Source organism: Saccopteryx leptura, chromosome 2, assembly GCF_036850995.1.
Source record: "Saccopteryx leptura isolate mSacLep1 chromosome 2, mSacLep1_pri_phased_curated, whole genome shotgun sequence".
In the NCBI taxonomy this organism is placed as follows: domain Eukaryota; kingdom Metazoa; phylum Chordata; class Mammalia; order Chiroptera; family Emballonuridae; genus Saccopteryx; species Saccopteryx leptura.
The window spans coordinates 14,078,557-14,103,842 of NC_089504.1; the positions used below are offsets into that span (position 1 = coordinate 14,078,557).

General features: G+C 48.7%; 1 protein-coding gene across 3 annotated transcripts in view; it reads left to right on the forward strand.

Moving 5' to 3' along the window:
• GGTA1 (glycoprotein alpha-galactosyltransferase 1 (inactive)) overlaps positions 1-25,286 on the forward strand; it is a 381,241-nt gene that overhangs the window by 295,322 nt on the left and 60,633 nt on the right. For 2 of the 3 annotated variants that reach the window (XM_066367260.1, XM_066367266.1), the window contains exon 1: positions 16,428-16,671. The exons of the other annotated variant lie outside the window; for it this stretch is intronic. The gene's annotated coding sequence lies outside the window, so the exon portion shown is untranslated. Of the gene's footprint in view, positions 1-16,427; positions 16,672-25,286 lie in introns of those variants that run through there. 3 annotated transcript variants of the gene reach the window in all.

A 25,286-nucleotide genomic window follows, 5' to 3' on the forward strand; every position in this document is an offset into this window, starting at 1 on the left:
GAGGTGGCTGATTACCTTCCTGCTTGGGAAGGGGCTTAGTTATGCTAATGTGTGCTGGAGGAGGGCTTTGGCGCTGAAAAGTTTTAATAGGAGGAGCTAGGAGGCCATTTTGGCAGAGAGGAGACCACATTGTTGCAGGGAGAGAGGCCACATGGTGGCAGAGAGGAAGCAAGCAAGATGGCAGGGAGCTGCAGGGAACAGAGGTCAGGGGCTTTGTAAGCTCTGCTGAACTGGTGAGGTGGGAGCCTTTGATTCTAGGGAAAACCGGAAAGATCCTCCCAGTTGTGGAACAGGAGAACATGTGAGTGGGTTTTGGTGCCCATGTGTTTGTTTTTTATGTGTTGGTGTGAAGCCATTATACACGGCCACCACTACCGCCACCTGGCCCATGCAGGTTCCCATTGGATTCGGACAGTCGGTAAAGAAAAAACAGAGCCAAAAACTGGTGAACCATCATCTTTAATCCTAGCTTGCACCTGGCGGGCAAGTACAACACACACTGGGCTCCAAAACCCACTCATTCAGTGCTCACAAAGCTACTGACTTATCCGAGTTTCCTAGAATCAAAAGTTTCTAGCTCACCAGACTTATTCACCTCTGTTCCCCATCTCCTTCCTTCTCCCTGCACAAACTGCACAAACTGGCTTTTCCTTCAGCACTCTGCCATCTTGGCTGCTTCTCCAGGCCTCCTCCACGTGGCCTTTCTCTGCTCTCTGGTCTCTGCCTGCCCACAGCCCGCCCCCAATACACATTATTATTTTTTTTTATTATTTATTTTTTACATTTTATTTATTCATTTTTTTAGAGAGAGGAGACACAGAGAGAGAAAGAGACAGAGAGAGGAAAGAGATAGAAAGAACAGAGGGAGGAGCAGGAAGCATCAACTCCCATATGTGCCTTGACCAGGCAAGCCTGGGGTTTCAAACCGGCGACCTCAGCGTTCCAGGTCAATGCTTTTACCCACTGCGCCACCATAGGTCAGGCCCCCAATACACATTAATATCACCTGGGCGACAGGCTTCCATGTGGGCAGCACCATCTTTAACAAAGTGAGCATAACATATATTATCTGTTCGACAGTTGGCCAATACAAGTCTAGAATAAAGGGTGACCCACCAGTTCTTGGCTCCATTGTTTTATTACCGTCTGTCTGAATCAAATGCGAACTGCATGGACCAGGTGGCTGTGATGGTGGCTGCGGCTACTGGCTTGATAGGGTGGGATCAATGTGGCCAGAAGGCAGCTTCCTCCTTTTGGTCTGCACATGACCTCAGAGATAATGCCTGTTCCTCAATTCTCTTGGACAGCCTCTGCTTTGTTCTCTCCCCTCCTCTCCACTGTGCCTAGTGCAGGGGCTCCCCTAGTAGGCTCTCCTAATGAGCCTTTGGAAAGAATGGAGGCAAGATATTAGAAGAAAAGGACCCTAGGTTTAGAGTCAGGCTTGGGTTCAGATCCCAGCTCTGCGGTTCTCTGGTTTCGTGATGTTGGGCAAATCCTTTCATCTCTTAGCTCCCTCATCTGTAAAATGGGGTGAGTCACCTTTGCTTTAGGGTGTAGAGGAAAAGAGGGCCACACACGAAACCTGACAAGCTCAGGGGAGGCCGACGTGGCAGCCGGATGAACTCGGAGACCTGAAGAAACCACAAAGGATGGTCTGAAACGAAAACTTTCTAAAAGCAGTTTAGGGTGGGCAGTCATGTCCTAGAGTAGTATTTTTCCTAACAAAGGTCAGTGTTCCTTAACTGAGCCGCTGTTGTCTTTTTTGCATCTCAGATAACATGCCTGATAACATACCTGTGGAATATCAAAGCGCAACCACCAGAAACAGAGCCGGCCTCTCCTTGTTATTATTATCGTTTTAACTGCTAACTGTTCACTATCCTATTTCCACCTATGTACAAGAAACATCTGCCTATTCCTTTTACTTTTTATCCAATCCCAGAGTCTTCTCCCGCCTCCTACTCTGTCACCAATAGATTCCATGTAGCCCCCTTACGTCTTCCCCTTGGATTCTGACCTATAAAATAAGTGGTGAAACGCCATTTTCAGGAGCATTTTCTCAGTGCATTAAGATCTTGCTTCCCAGTGATTGTCAAATTTGGTTCAAATAAACTTATAAAAATTCCTACAGCATTGGACATTTTTTTTAACGTTATTTTTTATGGGTATTTTTTAAAATAAATTTTTATTAATTTTAATGGGGTGACATCAATAAATCAGGGTACATATGTTCAAAGAAAACAACTCCAGGTTATCTTGTCATTCAATGTTGCATACCCATCACCCAATTTTTACGGGTATTTAAAAAAAATCTTCATTCTGGTAAAACATTTACACAAAATTTACCGTTTTAACCATTTTAAGTGTACACTTTATTGACATTAATATGTTCACATTGTTGTACGACCATCGCCACCTTCCATCTCCAGAACTTTTCATCATTCCAAACTAAAACTTGGTACCCATTAAATAATAACTCCCATTTCCCCCTCCCTTTGAAACCAGAAAAAATGCCTGTCACCATTTCAGCCAAAAAATAGACAGGATTGAATCATTCTGGGCACTTTATTTCGATGACCGGCAATCTGGGGAGATGGGGTTTGTATGGCCAGTATCCACGGCCACCATCATAACCACCTGGCCCATGCAGATTCGCATTAGATTTGGACAGATGGTAATAAAACAACGGAGCCAAGAACTGGTGGGCCATTAGCTTTAATCCTAGCTTGCACCCGGCGGGCAAGTAAAAACACACACTGGGCTCCAAAACCCACTCATTCAGTGCTCACAAAGCTACTGACTTATCCGAGTTTCCTAGAATCAAAGGTTTCTAGCTCACCAGACTTATTTACCTCTGTTCTCCAACTCCTTCCTTCTCCCTGCACAAACTCTGCACAAACTGGCTTTTCTTTCAGCACTTTGCCATCTTGGCTGCTTCTCCTGGCCTCCAAGTGGCCTCTCTCTGCTCTCCTCTCTGCTCTCTCCTCTAATGCTAATCTCAGGAACCGAGAGCACAAACTCCCGGTCTGCCCCACTTTATAGTGCAGACATCAAAACCTTTAATCCAATATACAAAATAGGGAAGTCCCTAATACAAAGTCACTTATCTGAGGCATGATGGGATTGTACCACCCCACATCAAAAAGGGTGGGAAAGGTTTAGTCCTAAAACCAAGCCCCAGGCTACAAGGATCCTGCTTGCCCACAGTCGGCCCCAACACACATTAATACAATCACGCCCATCCCAAGCAATCACCTGGGAGACAGGCTTCCACGTGGGCAGCGCCATCTTTAACAAAGTGAGCATAATATATTTTATCTGCCCAACTGGGTTACATCCCAAATCATCTTAACACTCTTTTCCCAGCCAACCTTTTTATAAGGGGAAGGAAAGGGTAGGTAAGGGTTTCAGGATTTCAAAGGAGAGTTACTCAGGTCATAGTCAAGGGACTTCCTGTCCTTGGAGCACAAAGGCTTTGTTTGCAGACCCCTGGGGCACAAAGGTGGGTCACTCTCAGATCTCATTAGGTCACGTTGGCTGGTTCAGGAATCCCAGATCCTGGAATAAAGCTTTTGCTTGCGTTAACCATTATGCTCACTGACCATAAGCAAAGCCACCATTACTCAGGCCAAAATTTAAACTCTTGAGTTCCCTTATCACTTCACCCTCGGCAACCACCATTCTACTTTCTCTCTTTGAACGCGACTCCTCTAGGTGCCCCATATACGTGCAACCACGCAATATTTGTCTTCTGTGTCTAGCTTGTTTCACTTAACTGCTTTAGGGTAGTTTGCGGAATAATTGAAAACGTGCCCGTGACAACTCCAACTTCAGGTCAGCATGTTGCAGGTGCGTAGAGATGATTGTGGATGATGACCATCAGGACAGCCCCATCTGTCCCTGAGGTCTTCAGCCAGAAGGAAGATGACGGAAAGAAGGAGGGGCCTCACTAAATAAGTGCAGAATCCAAGCCAGGGCAGGGAAACAGCTTGCTGGAGGGTCGATGCTGAAAATGGCCCTTCCTCCCCCCCCCCCCCCACCCCAGCTGCGTGGTGCTGTGGTCATGGATCCTGATCACGGGCCGTGAAATAGAAGCTAGTAAGACTGTACTGTCACTAAGGTTTCACTAAGAACAATGGGACTGAGTCACCGGATACGTATCAAGGCGGGACAACACAGAAAGGCGCAAACCCCTTCTCCTTACACCCTGCTCACCTGCTTGATTGCTCCTTGACAGAGTTTCGCTTGAGCAGTTGCCCAGGGCTTAGCTATAAAAACCTGAACCCGGCCCTGGCCGGTTGGCTCAGTGGTAGAGCGTTGGCCTGGCGTGCAGAAGTCCTGGGTTCGATTCCCGGCCAGGGCACACAGGAGAAGCGCCCATCTGCTTCTCCACCCCTCCCCCTCTCTGTCTCTCTCTTCCCCTCCCGCAGCCAAGGCTCCATTGGAGCAAAGATGGCCCGGGCGCTGGGGATGGCACCTTGGCCTCTGCCCCAGGCGCTAGAGTGGCTCTGGTGGCAACAGAGCGATGCCCCAGAGGGGCAGAGCATCGCCCCCTGGTGGGCAGAGCGTGGCCCCATGGTGGGCGTGCGGGGTGGATCCCGGTCGGGCACATGCGAGAGTCTGTCTGACTGTCTCTCCCCGTCTCTAGCTTCAGAAATATACAAAAAAAAAAAAACCCAAAAAAAACCTGAACCCTTCTCTGAGGGCTGTGGGGCCTTCCCCTTCCCCTGCCGGCTGCCATCAGGGTGTTGCCTCTGTATGCAAGTAGAAAAGGCGTCGTCCGCTCCATCTGGCTATCCTTGTGGTGTCTTTGGGATCTCAAAACAACATCAGATCAATTTTTCCGGATGTGGACCTCCTGTGTTACCTTTTCCCAGGTCACATAGCCGTCCAGTGATAAGGGCGGGACTCCAAGTCAGTCTGCCCTAAGGCAGGCCTTGGGATTGATGAGAAAACCAGGGAGGTCTCTTGTGCCTTCAGTGCCACTGCCTGACATTCCGCCGTTGGGACTTCATTCCTCTGGTTATGAATGGTTTTGTTTCCCAACTCGTACACATCTATCTCTCCTCCTGTGTATAAGACCTTCAGAAGCTGGGGCCCTTGCTTATACATCACTGTACCCCTTAAATCTTGAGGGTAATGCTGTGATCAACACGTAGTGGCATTAACTGTTGTGGGCAGCGCTCTACTACAGTGCAAGTACTCCTGGGACATGTCTATGTTCATTCGGACCCCTGACACCGTGTCTCTTCAAACCAGAGGCCTCTTTCCCCAATCCTGCCTCTGCCTGGGCCAGAGAGGCCAGCCAGGGGAGCCTAGGGCTTCCCTGAACACTGCACCAGAGTCACCGAGCCTTTGTGTGTCAGATTCCTACCGCCGCTGAAGCAGTCACCAAACACTTAGTGGCTTAAAACACACTCACACATTTATCATCTTCTATTTGTGAGGTCTGAAGCCTGACATAGGTCTCCCTGGGCGAAAATCAAGGTGTCGGCAGGACTGCGTCGCTTTCTGGAGACTCTAGGGGGCAACCTGTCTTCTCACCTTTTCTTATTCCAGAGGCTGGCCAGCACCCCTTGACCTGTGGTCCCTTCCCACCCCCAAAGCTGGCAGCAAGGAGCTGAGTCCTTACATTGTATCACCCCAACTTCTGTTTCCTTCTCGGAATCTTCCTCTGCTTCTGTCTTCCAGTTTTAAAGGCACTTGTCTTGGACTCACTCAGATACCAGAATTTCTACGTTTTACTTTTTAGGCCTGTTCGTTAGCAACTTTAATTCCCTATCCACTACCCTTGCAATTTCCAACCTTTTCTATCTCATGGCACACCTAAACTAATTACTAAACTGCTGTGGCACCCACACACACAATATATATATATACATATATATATATATATATATATATATATATATACACACACACACACACACACACACACGCACACACACTTTTTGCCAATCTAACAACAAAAAGGATAATTTTGATTAATTTACAAAAAAAATAGTAATTACCTACCTTTTTTGCTCCAAAGTTACATTGTTTTTTTACAGGGACAGAGAGAGAGTCAGAGAGAGGGATAGATAGGGACAGACAGACAGGAATGGAGAGAGATGAGAAGCATCAATCATCAGTTTTTCGTTGCAACACCTTAGTTGTTCATTGATTGCTTTCTCATATGTGCCTTGACCATAGGGCTACAGCAAACCAAGTAACCCCTTGCTCGAGCCAGCGACCTTGGGTCCAAGCTGGCGAGCCTTGCTCAAATCAGATGAGCCCGCGCTCAAGCTGGCGACTTCGGGGTCTCGAACCTGGGTCTTCCTCATCCCAGTCCGACGCTCTATCCACTGCGCCACTGCCTGCTCAGGCTAGACCCCTGTGGGTCTTGATGCAACATTTATTTTTGGTACCAAGAATTAACCAATCAGATGCAACCTTATTATGTGACACAACCAATAAGATGCAATTCTATTTTATGACCTATATGTTTATGATTCAAGACACGGCAGTCACACTGGATAGCTATTACTGTGTTGGTTGTTGTCCCTTTTTTTATTTGACAATCTAAGGGAAAAGAGGTCAGTGCCCTTCCCTAAATAGTCAGGCACTGCATGTTTTAAAAATTCTTGCAGCACACCGGTGGAAAATCACTGCACTCCCTCAATATTCTGTTTGCCAGATGACATAACACACTCACAGGTTTCGGGATCAGGATGTGGATATTGTTGGGGGAGCAGTATTCCGTTTCCCCACCTTAGTGCCATGCAGGTTCCTGGGACCCCCGCAGACAGGGGTGCAGTCACTGTGTGTGGTTCAGGAGTCTGCACTCGACACCTGGGCATTGGGAAGGCAAAGGGCTCCACAAACCCATTGGCTTCCAAAGGGGCTTCTGCCCTGACATCCTCCACAGCGGCGCCCTCCTCCTCCCGTGCAGAGGAAGAAGGCCTGGAGCAGGCCTGGAGCAGGGCTGGGCAGGCCGTAGGTGGGTGGATTAAACCCCGTCGGATGGGTGTGTGTGTTTGTATGTGGGAGGTGAGAAGTGGGGAGGCAAGCAGGGTGTCCAAGAGGAGAACCCAGCTTCCCGGTGGGTTCTCTAGACTCCCAGAGACTTTCCTTTCTGTTCTGAGGACCCTGTGCCCCCTGCTCAGCTTTGTGCTGTTGATAAGACCCCTGTGGGTCTTGGTGCAGCGCATGGTGGCAACATTTGTTTCTAGGTGTGTCTCTCTGAGATCCTAAAATACCTGCACTCTGAGTCACTTCGGGGTGGTGAGGAGAGGTGCAGGGGGCCTGCTGCAGCATGCAGAGGCCGCCCAGGTGGAGAGGGGATGTCTCAACAGGCCGAGAGGAGTGAATTGTCATGATAAGAACTGGAAGGTGACTCTGATGATCTGGAATGAGGAGGGCCCTGTTTAAAACCCTCAGGCCCCTACTGCTCGCAGGGTAAGTGCACGTGCTCATGGTCTCAGCTCAGGCTTTACCGGCATCGCCAAGAGAGTCAACCTCCATGTCAGGCAGCCCATTTTGCCAGTGAGGAGGTGGAGGCCCTGAGAGTTTCGGCACCTGTCCCAAGGTTCCTAGTTCAGCAAGGGTGGGAGCAGCATTTGAGCCCACGTTTTCTGCCTCCAGTCCTCGTGCCTTGCTCACTGCTGCGCACGCGCTGAGGCGTACCTAGCCAGGAAGGGGTCTCACCCCTGCCCAGCAGAGAACTGGGAATAAGACAGGAGGGAGGAAAAATGAGTTCTCCCGCTGTGGGGCCAGAGCTTCAGTGTTTCTTCCCTTCCTCAGAATCAGGGCATGTGACTAGTTTTAATTGAGCTCTTGCAAACTCACCCTTCTGGTTTCCACAAAGGAAGCAGAATTAACTGGGTGGGTGGGAACTGCTAAGAGGCTGCCAGGGGCCCAAATGGCCCCCATTAAAGTGAAAGAGGAACTGGCCAATCATACAAACCCACAGGCATTTCCTGACTTGAGGAAGAGAAAATAAACTCTGGGCTACCAGAGTCCCCACACATTCAGGTGCCCAGAAACACACACCCTCACAGCACATACATGTGTGCACACCCACCCTCACAGCACACACACATGCACACATGCATGCACACCCTCACAGCACACACACATGCACACACACTTTCACAGCACACACACACACTCATGCATACACACCCTCACAGCACACACATGCACGCACACCCTCACAGCACACACACATGCACGCACTCCTTCACAGCATACACACATGTATGCACACACACCCTCACAGCACACATACATGCACGCATACCCTCACAGCACACACACATGTATGCACACACACCCTCACAGCACACACAGCATGCACACCTTCATAGCACACACAGCATGCACACCTTCATAGCACATACGCATGAACACATGCATGCACCCTTCACAGCACACACCCTCACAACACACACATGCACACTGTGTGTATACATGCACACACCCTCAAACACACACATGCACACATACTCTCACAGCACATGCATGCACACATGCATGCATACCCTCATAGCACACACATGCACACACATCCTCATAGCACACACATACACATGTGCACATGCACCCTCAAGCACACATCACGGTGTGTTCATGTACCGCCCTTGAGACAAGCTCACAAATGTGCACATGCACCCTCTCCCTCAAGCTCAGCCATGCAGCCTCACACTGAACCATGCACTCACACTTCAAATGTACCCTCACACCTATGTGTGAAGACACATGCTTACAACACACACCCAGACACCAATACACATCTATGCTTCACCCTTCCACAGGCACAAACAGGCACAGTCAACATACAAGAATGCACACTCAGCCACACACGTGCACAATTATACAGATTCACAAAAGCATATGCACATACATATTGATTGAGCACCTAATATATGCCAGGGACTGTCTAGATACAGATGCACAGACACATATTCAAACATATCCACACACATATAGGCGCATACTCAAGCATACCCACAGTCACAAAGACAGACACATAGATAAGTGCGTGCGTGCGTGCACACACACACACACAGGTAGACAACAAATACATACAAACTGCCCTCCTCGCATACATCTAGCTTTGGGGTTTTTCTTCAGCTTTATTGAGATATAACTGATCACACAGTTTGATTTCTCAATAAGCAAACATGTTTCTAGATAGTCTTATCTTGGTGGCCTCTTCTTGCAGCCCCTTCCTCATCCTTTCTCCCCTTCCTCTCCCCTCTCCTCCCCCTCCTCTCTTCTCCCCTCCCCCTCTCCTTTCCTCCCCCCCCTCTTCCCCTCTCCTCTCCTCCTCTCCTCTCTCCTTCCCTCCTTTCTTCTCCCCTCCTTTCTCCTTTCCTCTCTCATCTCTCCTTTTTTCTCGTAGTTAATTTGAAAAACAGATAACTCATTCTCATGGATCAAGAATCCAAAACTAAAAAAACATCACAGTGAAGGCACCCCTCCCACTCCTCCTCCACTCAAGTGGATTGGCTCTATGAACTTTTTTAAAGTTTGAGAGAAGAATACTTTAAAAAAAACTGTTGGAATGTAAGTTTGGTTGGGTAGGTAGAATTTTATTTCAGCTGGTCAAATTCTTATGCTCTGGGAGGACCTGACAGATTTTTAAAAATAATAAACTTAACACACCATTCTGCTTTTTCAAACTAGATATATGTAAATGACAGAGGTAGAATTTAATGTCATTAGAAAACAAATGACTTCCAAGTGCAAAATCAAGTCAAAAGATAAGATATTTTCTTCCCTGGAAATAATTTTAACAGCATTCCCCGGTTCAATAAAGGACAGAGAAGTCGATGGGCCTCTGAAGAGCCAAGTCAGCTTCCTTTCCCCTGGGGTTGTCAATCCCTCCCGTCTTATTTATGGGGCCGCTGGACAGAAAGCAATTCTCTGATGTCAGTTCCAAGTCAGAATGCCTTCCCTCCTCCCTCCCCTCCCCTCCCCTCCCCTCCCCTCCCCTCCCCTCTCCCTCCCTCCCCTCCCCTCCCTCCCTCCCTCCCTCCCTCCCTCCCCTCCCCTCCCCTCCCCTCCCTCCCCTCCCCTCCCCTCCCCTCTCCCTCCCCTCCCCTCCCCTCTCCCTCCCTCCCCTCCCCTCCCTCCCTCCCTCCCTCCCCTCCCCTCCCCTCCCCTCCCCTCCCCTCCCCTCCCTCCCTCCCTCCGTCCCTCCCTCCCTCCTTCCCTTCCTTCTGTCTCTCACTCTCTTCTTCCTCCCCTCCCTACTTTATTTCGATCCCTTTGACTTGTAGACATAAGAATGTCCAAACTCATAAAGAATTTTTGTAAGATTTTATTTGAGCCAAACCGCCAGAAAGCAAGGTCTCAAATGCTCTGGAGAATGACAATTTGCGGTTTCTTTTATACATTTGAAATTAAGGAAGGGAACTAAGGAAGATTACATGAAGCTGAGAGAAAATAAGGCAAATATCATTGTTCATTCAGGCAAATATCAATCTTTTACTAAATAAGTGATATGGCCTGGGGTGTGACTACTCACCATGACCTTTGGAATTTATGATCAGGTCACCCTGTGAGGGTATATTCCTTAGAAATCCTTTTCAGCCACAGACTTCATGTTTCAGTGGTGACTGTGATAGTGGGGCGGGCGGGGGAGGGGAGAATCCCTTCAACATGACCTCCATTGTGCTACCCCCACCCGGGATCCTCTGGAGGACCCCTCCGTGGCAAGGACAGAATGCCAATCCCTGGTCTTCCCCTTCACAGCCTCTTTGCTCTGACTCCAGCTTAGCCCCTCAAGCCCTGGGGCTGATAAATAAGTAAATAAAAATAAAACACTGGCCACTTTGACCTGACCTTGGGGGTTCAGTGGATAAAGCATCGATCAGAAATACTGAAGGTGGTGGCGCAGTGGATAGAGTGTCAGACTGGGATGCGGAAGGACCCAGGTTCGAGACCCCGAGGTCGCCAGCTTGAGCGCGGGCTCATCTGGTTTGAGCAAAGAGCTCACCAGCTTAGACCCAAGGTCGCTGGCTCCAGCAGGGGGTTACTCGGTCTGCTGAAGGCCTGCGGTCAAGGCACATGTGAGAAAGCAATCAATGAACAACTAAGAAGTCGCAACAAGAAACTGATGATTGATGCTTCTCATCTCTCTCCGTTCCTGTCTGTCTGTCCCTGTCTATCTCTGCCTCTGTAAAAAAAAAAAAAAAAAAAAATTGCCGAAGTCACTGGTTTGAAACCTCAGGCTTGCCTGGTCAAGGCATGTGAGAGAAGCAGCTACTATGAGTTAATGCTTCCCGCTCTTCCCTGGCCTTCTCTCTCTCAAAAACAAAACAATGCGCTGTGGACCTGGGCGTTTCCCCACCTGTCTAGAGTTAAGGAGCATGTGGGAAAGTTGAGAATGAATGAAACCCAGCTCAGAAAATCCCTAGTTTGTGATTTTCAGAAAGTCACTCCCCCATCTGAAACTCAGTTCCTCATAGATAAATTGAGGGGCCATCTCATGGAACTCCAGGGCAGGTCTCAAATTTCCCTGATGTGGTGTTTGGTGTTTCCTTGGGAAGGACTCAGCAGACTCCGGGAACCTTGTCCCCCTCACCCCACACTCCGGGAACCTTGTCCCCCTCACCCCACACTCCGGGAACCTTGTCCCCCTCACCCTACACTCCAGGAACCTTGTCCGCCTCACCCCACACTCCGGGAACCTTGTCCCCCTCACCCCACACTCCGGGAACCTTGTCCCCCTCACCCCACACTCCGGGAACCTTGTCCCCCTCACCCCACACTCCGGGAACCTTGTCCGCCTCACCCCACACTCCGGGAACCTTGTCCCCCTCACCCCACACTCCGGGAACCTTGTCCCCCTCACCCCACACTCCGGGAACCTTGTCCCCCTCACCCCACACTCCGGGAACCTTGTCCATCCCAGCCCGAGGTCTCCATTCAGTCAACACGTGTCCATTGCATGTCTCTTGTGTGCCAGGCAAGTACTGGGGATGTAATGGAACAAGACAGAGGTGGCGATTGACTTTTAAGGCATGTTGCTAAATAAAAATTATCTCCAAACAGTTATAAGTGCCATGCAGGGGACATACAGGGACCCTGACCCAGAAACATTTCATCCAGGGATTTGAGTCAGATGTGACAATTGGAAAATAGTTGTCTTTTCCTGTGTGTTTGCAGGAGTTCCTTGTCTATTTTATTTATTTTTAATTTTTTTTCTTAGTTTTTAAAAAATTTTTTTGTTTATTTACTTTTTTAGATTTTATTTATTCATTTTTATTAGAGAGAGAGAGAGAGGGAGAGATAGAGAACAGGGGGAGGAGCAGGAAGCATCAACTTCCATATCTGCCTTGACCAGGCAAGCCCAGGGTTTTGAACTGGCGACCTCAGCATTCCAGGTCGACGCTTTATCCACTGTGCCACCACAGGTCAGGCTATTTTTAAATTTTTTTACAGGGACAGAGAGAGAGTCAGATAGAGGGATAGATAGGGACAGACAGACAGGAACGGGGAACGGAGAGAGATGAGAAGCATCAATCATCAGTTTTTTTTAATTTTTAATTTTTTTTTTATTTTTTTATTTTTTTATTTTATTTTTTTTTCAGAGACAGAGAGGGAGTCAGAGAGAGGGATAGACAGGGGCAGACAGACAGGAATGGAGAGAGATGAGAAGCATCTATCATCAGTTTTTCATTGCGACAACTTAGTTGTTCATTGATTGCCTTCTCATACGTGCCTTGACTGCGGGCCTTCAGCAGACTGAATAAACCCTTGCTCAAGCCAGTAACCTTGGGTCCAAGCTGGTGAGCCTCGCTCAAACCAGATGAGCCCACGCTCAAGCTGGCGACCTTGGGGTCTCGAACCTGGGTCCTCCACATCCCAGTCCAATGCTCCATCCACTGCGCCACCGCCTGGTCAGGCCAATCATCAGTTTTTTGTTGCAACACCGTAGTTGTTCATTGATTGCTTTCTTATATGTGCCATGACCGCGGGCCTTCAGCAGACTGAGTAACCCCCCGCTTGAGCCAGTGACCTTGGGTCCATGCTAGTGAGCTTTTTGCTCAAGCCAGATGAGCCCGCGCTCAAGGTGGCAACCCCAGGGTCTCGAACCTGGGTCCTTCCACATCCCAGTCCAATGCTCTATCCACTGCGCCACCGCCTGGTCAGGCCCTTGTCTATTTTAGATATCAATTCTTTGTTAGTTATCTAGGTAGCAAATATCTTCTCCCAATCTCTGGTTTGTCTATTAATTTGTTACAATACCCTTTCTATATATTTTGCCTTTTTTTTAGAGAGACAGGAAGGGAGAGATATGAGAAGCATCAACTCATAGTTGCGGCACTTTAGTTGTTCATTGATTGCTTCTCATATGTGCCTTGACCGGGGGTGCAAGCCAGTAGTAACCCCTTGCTCAAGCCAGTGACCTTGGGCTGCAAGCCAGCAACCATGGGTTCATGTCTACCACACTCAAGCTAGTGACTCCACGCTCAAGCTGGTGATCCTGCGCTCAAACCGAATGGGCCCACACTCAAGCTGGCGAACTTGGAGTTTCAAACCAGAGTCCTCTGCATCCCAGATGGATGCTCTATCCACTGTACCACTGCCTCGTTAAGCCTGATCAGTCTGTTCTATCTGCAGTCCCACCTCTGTCTCACCCTGACTTCCCACACAGGGGTGAGGCTCTTTCTGGGCTCCATCTTCTGTTCCATTGGCCTAATAGTCTATCTGAGCACCAACTCTATATTGCAGACTCATAGAGCTTCATGGTACGTACTGTGAGCTGGTGAGCAAATGCCCAGTCTGTTCTCCCTGCTTTGTCAAAACTGTCTTGACTAAATTTGGCCCTTTGCTTTTCCACATGAATTTTAGGAGCAGCTCATCAAGTTCCACAGAAACTCTGTTGGGCTCTGTTTTGAATTTTTTTGGTTGATTTGAGAATTGTTATTTTTATGATATTGAAGCTTTCTAGTGCTCTCTCTCTCTCTCTCTCTCTAATCCCCAGTCAGGTCACATACGAGAATCAACCAAAGAAAGCATAAATAAGTGGAATAACAAATCAATGTTTCTCTCTCTCTCTCTCTCTTACTATCCCTTCCCCTCTCTCTCTAAAATTGATTGAAAGAAGAAGAATGAAGGAGGAACCGGGAGGAAGGTCTTCTGGCCTCAGAGCACTTAACTTGGCACGCTTTAGCTTTCCTGGAAAGTGTGAGAATGTGATTAGGGCTTGCTGAGGATTAAGTTGAGCTCAGGTGTGTGTGAAGCACTTGGAGCAAAGCCTGGCCAGTGGTCAGAGCTATCGTGTTTACTGACCTGCCTTTCCCTGCCAAAATATTTTCAGCATCAGTTATCTCATTCTGATTTTACTTCTCCCACAAACCAGTCATCTGATCCCCATTTTGCGTTAGAGGCAAATGAGTCTTAGAAGAGAAGACCTTTAACTAACTCATCTAAGACCTTTAACTTTTAACCCCCGACACCAAACTCAATGTATACAGTCTGTAAAGTGTTTTCTAGCTCATTCAGTCAGTAGAACTGCTAGTTAGATTTTGAGAACCACATGGCTCCTCTCAAAATAAAACAAAAAAGTCCCGACCCAGTGTTGACTTAAATTATTTTTATTTTATTGTTACTGAAATAGGTGTTGACTTAAATTATTTTTATTTTATTGTTACTCGGACACTTGAGCCATTGTCAGAGTTAGTCATTGTTTTCTTTTTAAAAACCTTGTTTTGATGTGCCAAGCAATTTAAACAATGCATTCTCAAATGCATTTTCAAATGCAATAATGAAAAATGGGAACTAGGCACTTAGTATATATAACATTGCTCAGTGTATATTTACTGTGTTACTGAAGCCTTAAAATTAAGCATGAAGTCCTCATACTCAGTTATACACACCAACCATAAAAACAAAAACAAATCTTCTAATACAAACATAACCACAAAACCAATAAAATCAAAATTAACAACATCAAATTAATGTGACTGATCATGTGTTGCTGAAATCAAGACCCTGATACCAGGTTTAATGGGAGCAGGATAATGTTTTCACATGCTTTATATTTCCTGTGTCATCATATTTGATTTTGATCATGATGAGTGACATCACTTGAGCCATTGTCAAAGTTAGTCATTGTTTTCTTTTTAAAAACCTTGTTTTGATGTGCCAAGCAAACAATGCATTCTCAAATGCATTTTCAAATGCAATAATGAAAAATGGGAACTAGGCACTTAGTATATATAACATTGCTCAGTGTATATTTACCGTGATACTCACTGCTAATGAACTATTACAAATGTGTTCACCAAAGATGATAAAGGCACAATTCATGCTCTAGCAAAAGACCCTCTATGCCCCCTACTGTGGAGCTCCTCATTCCTGAGGCCCTGTGGGGGCCTGATGATTCAATTCTCCCACCACTTTACTCCATGGGTTCCATTGGGACACTTCCTTCTCCCAAGCCCTGAGATGACACCTGGGCTGCTTCCAGCCTCCGGCCTCCTTCAAGTATTCCATTAGGCCTTTTCTTTTCTCATTAGCATGAAACAATTAAAATTATTCATCAGGCCCCATGCTCTGTGTCACTTTTCATGGTGTCAAATTACAGTTTCAATGCACTAAAATATTTAAGAAGCTCATCTCCTAGTCTCTGAAATTGATGTTCGATGCAAATGATCCTGGCAAACTGAAGTTTTGAATTTCCACCGGTAAGATACAGGGTCCTGAGCCCAAGGCTGGGACTCAGGTGACTGTTGCCCTTACAAGCTAAGCCGGATGTGTCTACATCAACTCACCAGAATTGAATTGCTGTCATACTGTATACAGAGGCACACACTCTGAAATAGAAAGAAAAAAAAATTTTCCCCTTTTTGGTTCCCTTCTAAACAGTTTTTAGTGGAGCAACCCAGGGGGTGTGGAGAGCCCTGTTTGAGAAACTCTGGGCTGAAAGATCACTAAGTCTTTAACAAGCACCGGCAGGACCCGCGCTAGGTGCCCAAGGAAAAGCCCTCCACTTCCGGAGCTCAGGACTGGGGGCGGCTCGGTCTAGAGTGGCTCGAGCCTGCCGGCCGGTCGCTCTCTACATCCGCGCTCTTCCTTCCCCAGGAAACAATGGTGGCTCGGACCTCCCAGGCTCTCGCTTCCCCAGCGCGTGGCAGTGCGCCAGGGCGCGGAGGCCACTCCTAGTAGAGCAGGGTGACAGACCCCACCCCACCCCTAGCCCCACCACGTGCAGGCCCGAGGTGGCAGAGGGCCACCATCACCAGGGATTCTTTTCTTTTCTTTCTTTCTTTTTTGCTGGTTTCAGGCTTTTTTCTGCCTGAGTGAAATGAAACAAACACCCCCTCTGCCTCCCGGCCACCAGACACGCACGCACCGGCACTCGAGCCCTGGCGCGGCCGCCTCCCGGCTGTCTGTGTCCGGGGCGGGACCCTCTTTGCATAAATAGCTGCGGGCCGCTCAGAGCCGGGAGTGCGCCGCCAGCCGCCGAGCGCTCGCCGCTCCCTCGCGCCCCTGCCCGCTGCGCGCTGCCCGCTGCCCGGGAGGAGCGCCCAGCGCCCGGCCGGAGCGCAGGCGGCACACCCTGCGGGGCTCGGAGGAGGTGGCGCGGCCGCTGTTCCGACAGCCGAGGGCGCCGCGGAGGCCAGGAGCCGAGGCGCGGTCCATCCCCGAGCGCGCCCAGCTTTTGCGAATCAGGTGGGTCCCGCGGGGCGCCGCCCGAGCCCCTCGAGGCTGCGAGCGAGGCCAGGCCCGGAGGCTGCGGGCTGGGGTGCGACCGGAGGGGGAGAGAGGAGCCGCTGTTCCGGCCCAGCCGGGTTTCTGTCCTCGCTGTGTTACTGCTTTTGTTCTCGTCGCTGCCTTCCAGATCGGACCCCATCACTGTCCCCATCCGGTCCCTGTTGCAGCCTCTGCCCAGCCTTCCAGACTGGGGCCGGGGGACTGCGGATCGAGGTCTCCGCACCCGGTCCGCGGGGAGGGGCGGAGAGGAGAGGCTCAGGGGCCATGGGTAGGACCACCGAGGACGTCTCGAAAGCAGTGAGGGGTCTGCCCCGTCTCTGGGGCAGGAAGGAGGCACGGCACTCGCCCGGGACGGATGGGAAGAGGGAGCATGGGCGGTATAGGGAAGGGCGCATGAACTCCCGAGCGCCGGGGCGCAGGGGAAGAAGTGGGAGCTCGCAGAGCCCAGCACCGAGCCAAAACCCCGGCACGCGGAAACTTTCAGACTTCGTAACTTTGGCAGCAAGGAGCCTGCTTCATTAGTGTGATGGGAGGTGAAAGGATCCCTTCAGCTCCTCAAACAACCCCATTCTCACCCGAAAGAGACACCACACCACATTTGAAAACGGCAGAAAAACAGCTAAACAGAATTATTGCACAAACTCTTGAAAGGCGTCCAAGAAAGTAAAATGGAAAAAAAAAAAAAAGTCAGGCGCAGGGAAGAGGATTCCCCAATCTTCCCGCTGACCCGCGGGTAGGCAGGAGGACCGCGCTGAAGGTGTCTGGGCCACTCCTCCGCACAGGAAGGGGCCCAGACCCAGGAGGCTGGTTTTGTGGCTTCGCGTGTCCTTTGCCTTCCTCCTGGCTCCTGAGCAGGCCTCGTGTTGCCTCCTTCATTCACCTGGAAATAGGTGTGTCTCAGGAGGCTGGAGATACTGGCAGGAACCCTGGCCTTGACGCCTCCCAGCTAGGAAACGCTTTTCCAAACACAAACTTAGTTTCCAAACTCCGAAAAATTCGGAATACTGCTTTGAGTAAGGAAATGCCAAGGTTTCCAGGGGCTCCTGTGTGGGAATGGGGGTGGGGTGGGGGAGAGAGAGTAATGAGATTTGGTTATTCTTTTGCATCTCCGTGCTTCTTTGGCTATACTAAGCGCTTGTTTGGAGCTATCTATGGGTGTACCTAGCTTTCCTTAACAGATGGGGGGCAGGTGCAGGTACGGGTTATTGTTACAAGTAACAGGTGCTCAATGACTGAATAAGGCAGGGTGGAAACAGAGAAACAGCCCCTAGGGTTTACAGGGTCCAGGAGATTTCAAATTGTGTCCCTAGGATCCTGGCTCGAGGGCCAAATGGTGGGGGAGGGGAGCCGAGGGGGCAGGGCTCTGACCTTCCCTCTTTCAGACTGAACCAGTTCAGTTCTGCCTTTAGCTCTTCTATACACTGGAGAAACGGAGTCAGGAGGTGTGCAAAGTGATTTGGGCAAGATCCTCCAGTAGCTAAATCTTAGCCCCTAACTTGCAGGCCAGGGGTACCTGTCTGTGGCCGGTTTGGCTCCATTTAAAACTCCAGCTCTTAGCCCCAGCTCACTTGGACCCTAACTCCAGAGACCCAGGGCTGCCTTCCTAACTTCTGGGAGAAAAAGCCAGTGAGTCTCATCCTCCGAGCTTTTCCAGGACTTTAAGGGGACCTTCACATGTGGGTTTGTTTCACAGGCTGAGGTCAGAAAGAATCAGGTTCCCCAGGAGCCAGACAGCACTGGCCCTGCCTTAGCCCTGCCCAACAGGGTAAGGTGTAGGTATCATTAACTACTTTCACAGTGGAGGAAGTACGCTTCTGTGGGCACTCAATTCTTAAATCACACCTAGGTTTGAATGCAGCTCCATCTGATTCTAAGGTGTGTGCTCTTCCCCTTAAATCACCTCTCTTGATGGCTAGAAAATGGCTAAGGGACAAATGTCAAGATGGGGACAAGGTTTGCACATAACCTTGTACAATCTTGCAATAGAGGCTAGCCATGTAAGATATATATCTGGACTCTTCTTGCGTTATAGAAGTTTTCTTGTTCTTAATATCCATGACATTACAGCTGACAAACAAAAACTGGTATTTTAGATCTGTTTTCTGAAATGTTTTAAGCTAAAATCATATGCAAGAATTGACTTTGCATGTACTAATTTTTTTTTTTTAATTTTTATTTATTCATTTTAGAGAAGAGAGAGAGAGGGACAGAGAGAGACAGAGAGAGACAGGGGGGAGGAGCTGGAAGCATCAACTCCCATACGTGCCTTGACCAGGCAAGCCCAGGGTTTCAAACCGGCGACCTCAGCATTTCCAGGTCGACGCTTTGTCCACTGCGCCACCACAGGTTAGGCCGCATGTACTAATTTTGACACCTTTTAGATCTGTATGAAAGTGTGTTGTGTTGAAGCAGCAAACCAATGAGTGTTGCATTTTGGATATTTAGTTGTTTTTTTTTAATTATTTATTTACTTATTCATTTTTTAGAAAGGAGAGAGAGAGGGAGAGAGGAGAGAGAGAGAGAGAGAGAGAGAGAGAGAGAGAGAGAAGGGGGGAGGAGCATGAAGCATCAACTCCCATATGTGCCTTGACCAGGCAAGCCCAGGGTTTCAAACTGGCGACCTCAGCATTTCCAGGTCAATGCTTTATCCACTGTGCTACTACCACAGGCCAGGCTGGATATTTAGTTTTATCTTTAGTTAAACACCACCTGGTGTATTCATTTATACCATCTAATATATGACACACTGTTGTAGTATGTATAATTTTGAGATCTTTATTTCCCTTTGTATTCATTTTAAGCATCTAAATAAATTGCTGTATTGTACAAGCTTAATGTAAAAAAAAAAAAGATGAGGACAAGGGTATGGGGAGAATGACGGGAAGGGAGCAGCATTAAGTGGGAGGACTGGGCACTTATCTAAGTGCATTCATAGTATAAATGTTTTATTTGAAATGAATGTTTTCGCTGTATTTTCATTTTAGTGTTTTTTTTTTCTTTCATTTATCTGAAGCTGGAAACAGGGAGAGACAGTCAGACAGACTCCCGCATGCGCCCGACCGGGATCCACCCGGCACGCCCACCAGGGGCAACGCTCTGCCCACCAGGGGGCGATGCTCTGCCCATCCTGGGCGTCGCCATGTTGCGACCAGAGCCACTCTAGCGCCTGAGGCAGAGGCCACAGAGCCATCCCCAGCGCCCAGGCCATCTTTGCTCCAATGGAGCCTTGGCTGTGGGAGGGGAAGAGAGAGACAGAGAGGAAAGCGTGGCGGAGGGGTGGAGAAGCAAATGGGCGCTTCTCCTGTGTGCCCTGGCCGGGAATCGAACCCAGGTCCTCTGCACGCTAGGCCGACGCTCTACCGCTGAGCCAACCGGCCAGGGCCTCATTTTAGTGTTTATTCTATAGATAATTTAAAATTATTTTATTTTTCTAATTTTTAAAATATAATTTATATACAATAAAGTCCACAAATCTTCAGTATTTTAACAAATTATTTTAAGAGAGAGAGAGACGGGAAGGGAGAGAGATGAGAAGCATCAAAACATAGTTGTGGCTTTTTAATTACTCTTTGATTGCTTCTCATATGTGCCTAGCCAGTGACCCTTCGCTCAAGTCAGCGACCTTGGGCTCAAGCCAGCAACCTGAGGCTTCAAGCCAGCAACGTTGGGTTCAAGCCAGCAACCTTTGGGCTCAAGCCAGAAACCATGGATCATGTCTATGATCTCACGCTCTAGCCAGCAACTATGCTCTCAAGCTGGTGACCTTGGGTTTCAAATCCGGGACCTCAGCATCCCAATGTTAACTCTCTATCGACTGGGCCACCACCAGTCAGGTATGTTTAACAAGTTTTGACCGTTGTTTGCACCAGTGTAACCAACACCAAAAATAAGATACAAAACATTACATCATCCTAGCAAGTTGCCATTTTTAATTAATTGTCCTTCTGCCTTTCAAGTAACCACTTTCTGAATTTCTCACCATTGATTAATCTTGCCAACTCTTGGGCTTCACATAAATGGCATCACACTGTGTGTCTCTTTCATGTCTGTCTGGCTCATTTTGCTGGACATCGTGTCTTTCACATTCATCTGTATTGTTGCATATATGAGTAGTTGGTTTATTTTTATTGCTGAACAATATTCCATTGCATGGATGTGTCATAATGTACTTACTCTCTTATTAATGGACATTTGGGTTATTTTCAGTTTGGGCTGTTATTTCCTATAGAATTCTTTTGTAGACATTTGTTTTCACCTAGGAGTAAAATAAAACTGGGTCACAGGATACAGCGGTCCCTCGTCTATCACAGTGGTTAGGTTACAGAACCCCTCACAATAGGCAAAAATCCGCGAAGTAGTGACCTTATATTCATTTTATTATTTATATATAGTTTAAGGCTTTATAAACCTTCCCCACACTCCTTTTTTTTTTTTTGTATTTTTCCGAAGCCAGAAACAGGGGGAGGCAGTCAGACCAGACTCCCGCATGCATCGGACCGGGATGCACCCGGCACGCCCACCAGGGGGCGATGTTCTGCCCATCCAGGGTGTCACTGTTGTGACCAGAGCCACTCTAGCGCCTGAGGCAGAGGCCACAGAGCCATCCTCAGCGCCCGGGCCATCTCCGCTCCAGTGGAGCCTCGGCTGCGGGAGGGGAAGAGAGAGACAGAGAGGAAGGAGAGGGGGAGGGGTGGAGAAGCAGATGGGCGCTTCTCCTGTGTGCCCTGGCCGGGAATCGAACCCGGGACTCCTGCACGCCAGGCCGACGCTCTACCACTGAGCCAACCGGCCAGGGCCCCCACACTCTTATAAACCTTTTCCACACTGTTATTAACCTGTCTCACACTTATTTTGCTGCAAAAATAATTAAAATAATAAATATATAAAAGTACCTAAATACCGCAAAATCCCACGATACAGCAGAAGATCTGCAATACAAAATGAGATGATATATACGGTTTAAAAATCCGTGATCCAGGGAGACCGTGAAAAGTGAACCGTGGTATGGTGAGGGATGACTGTCATTTTGCATTCCACAGCAAAGTGTGTTAGACTTGTGATTATTCCACATCCTTGACAAGAATTGGTGTTGTCAGTCTTTTTTATTTTAGCTGTTTTAGTGACTGGGCAGAGGTATCTCATAGCTTTGGTTTTATGATGAAAAATTTTTTTTTTAATTTTTTTATTTATTCATTTTAGAGAGGAGAGGGAGAGACAGAGAGAGAGAGAGGACAGACAGAGAGAGAGAAGGGGGGAGGAGCTGGAAGCATCAACTCCCGTATGTGCCTTGACCAGGCAAGCCCAGGGTTTCAAACCGGCGACCTTAGCATTTCCAGGTCGATGCTTTATCCACTGGGCCACCACAGGTCAGGCTTATGAAATTTTTTTTTTTTTTTTTTTTTTTTTTTTCATTTTTCTGAAGCTGGAAACAGGGAGAGACAGTCAGACAGACTCCCGCATGCGCCCGACCGGGATCCACCCGGCACGCCCACCAGGGGCGGTGCTCTGCCCCCCAGGGGGCGATGCTCTGCCCATCCTGGGCGTCGCCATATTGCGACCAGAGCCACTCTAGCGCCTGAGGCAGAGGCCACAGAGCCATCCCCAGCGCCCGGGCCATCTTTGCTCCAATGGAGCCTTGGCTGCGGGAGGGGAAGAGAGAGACAGAGAGGGAAAGCGCGGCGGAGGGGTGGAGAAGCAAATGGGCGCTTCTCCTGTGTGCCCTGGCCGGGAATCGAACCCGGGTCCTCCGCACGCTAGGCCGACGCTCTACCGCTGAGCCAACCGGCCAGGGCAGGCTTATGAAATTTTAAGAGTTGTTGGAGAAGACAAGATGAGCAGGGGGCAGAATAGGAGAGAGGATGATGGCCTGGAGGCCACGAGGAGCCATGACTCAGGAGGGAAGGAATCAAAAGGTGGTTGGAACTGTGACTTGAGGAATAGGAATGTCTGCCTCAGGAGAACTTTCTCTGTATCACCTGAGATGTGAAGACCTGGTATTTGTACACTGTAAACCAGACAAGTTCATCCAGACTCGTGGCTTTAAATGCAACCTCTCTTAGCTGTCGTCTCTATCTCCAGTGCAGATCTCCGTTTTGGGGCTCCCGGCTCACAGGTGCAACTGCCGTTTGAGCATCTCTCTCTCCTTGGATGTCTGAAAGGATCTACAAAGTCAGCAAGTCTGGAACAGAATTCATTATCTCCTGTTAGCTTTCTGCCGTGGGTCACTGGATGAATAATGGTATCACTAGCTGAGAAGAATGTTTGGGGCGGGGAGATAATGAATTTAGTTCCGTGTTAAATGGTGCGGAGCAGTCTAGGAAGATAAGGGCTGGAAAATGCATTGGGCAATTTGGAGATTACTGAAGGGTATACTGAGTTTCGGTGGAAGGCGGGGCAGGCAAGCTAGATTGCTGATAGGCAAGAAAACAGTGGAGGTGGTGAGTGTATTCAAGTCTTTCGAAGTTTGAGGTCAGGAGAAAGATTAAGCTACAGCTGTGTAGGAAGACAGGATGAAGAAAATAGGTTTAGGATGGAAAAGATAAGTGAGATATGGGCACAGGGGAAGGACTCAGTGCAGGAGAGGGAAGAGTTGGCCAGTGGAACAAGGTGCGAGAGGAGCAGGAGGGAATAAGGGAGGGTTGGCTCAGAAAGAAGGGTGGATGTCTCTACCTCTGAGACTAGATGTGAGTGATGAAGATCAGAAAGTTCATCAGATACAAAATTCTCTGTTGGCTCCCCATACACACAAATCTTAATCATGATGTGAAAGGTTCTTCACCATCTGCTCCCTTATCTCACACTTACAGTGTGTATCAGTTACCTTGATGCAGCTATGCTGCATAACAAATAACTCCCAAGTCTGAACTTATGACCACAAAGGTTTATTCATTGTCCACATTGCACGACAGCTGCAAGGCAGTTACAGCTGCAGGGTTTCTGTGGCTCTGCTCCCAGTGCCAGCCAGACAAGCTCTGCTCCATTGGTCTTCTCAGCCCGGACCCAGGCTGAAGCAGCTACTTCTGTCTCATACATGTCCGTCCCTCCTCCCTTGTGAGCTGCTGGAGCCAGAGGGCACACGGTTCAGGACCACAGCACTTTTCACTTGACCCTCTCTGGTGGGTAAGGGTCGCTCTGGAGTCCCGCTGCCCGAGTTTGCATCCTTAATGGCTGTCGGACCGGGGACAAGGCACCTCACCTTGAGCTGAGGCTGACAGGGTTGCTGACGGGAGCTTCACTTTCACTCCCAAGAGAGAGAGAGTCCAGGTGGGTTAGTTTGGGAAGTCAAAGAGCGATGCAGATTTGGTCCAAGGACTGAAAGCAAAGGGATCATCACTTAGCATACTTAACCCAGAATTAAGGTAGAAGAGGGTAATGGGGGATAAATGGTGATGGATGGAGACTTGAATTGTGGTGGTGAACACAATGCAATGTACAGGTGATGTATTATAGAACTGTACACCTGAAACCTGTATCATTTTATTAACCATTAAAAAATATTTTTATTTGCTGATTTCCGAGAAAGAGGAAGGGAGAGAGAGAGAGAGACAGACAGACAGACAGAAACATTATTAATCTATTTCTGTGAGTGGCCTGACAATAAATCAAACCAGAAACCTTTGCGTATTGAGATGATGCTCTAACGTCTAACCAACCGAGCTGTCCAGTCAGGGCAACGCCAATAAATTCACTGAAGCCCCCCAAAATAAAAGTCCTTCAGTTCTAAAAAGAGGAACTAAAAGTGTCATCTAAATCTCCAGCCAAAGGGCTGATCTGTTCAGCTTGTCCAAACCCAGGGTGGAGGCCACAGAATTCGGCCGCCTGCCGCCCAGACTTGAGCTCCTGGAGTCATGACACTATTTTAATTGCCAAATAGCATCTTATAAAGGAACGGTGTTGATGGCGGCACCGTGGAGACCGGAGGCTTAGTGCTCACATTTCTGAGCACTCAGGAAACCCCACGCAAGCATCTTCAAGGGAGGTGGGTGGTGGACATGTTTCCTGTGGTTCTCTGAGGCTATGTGTCCTTGGCAGATGTGAATGGCAGGGAAGAGCATGGAGTTGCCACTTGGGCCAGGTCCTGACTGGGAGAGGGAGAGGTTTGAGGTGGAGGAGGAGAGTCTGGGAAGTCTGGAGGAGTTGAATGGTGTCAGGAAGGTTGAATGGTGTCATGAGGTTGGGTAGGGGGGATGCGCCCTGGGAGAGAGAGCTGGTAGCTATGGGTCCTGGGAGAAACAAACACAAATAAAATTATTCGAGTTCCCTACACTAGTTGACGGTTTGAAAAGTGAGGACGTAGATCCATCTTGCTTGAGCCTCACAGAAACCCTGTGAGGTCTGCAAATTGGAAATTCTTTCCCATATGGGGAAACTGAGGCTTAGAGCTTTAATGTTTCTGCCAAAGTCTCTCAAGAAAGAAGCTGCAGACTGAGGCAGGAGAACCTCGTTCTGACTCCAAACAGTGTGGCTTGGAGACGTGGGTGTGGTGCCGGGGAGCGCAGGTGGTTTCGAAGGCGGGGGCAGCTTTGGAGAAGTCACTGAGGCACAGATCCACGCCCAGCCCAGGACAGGGCCCC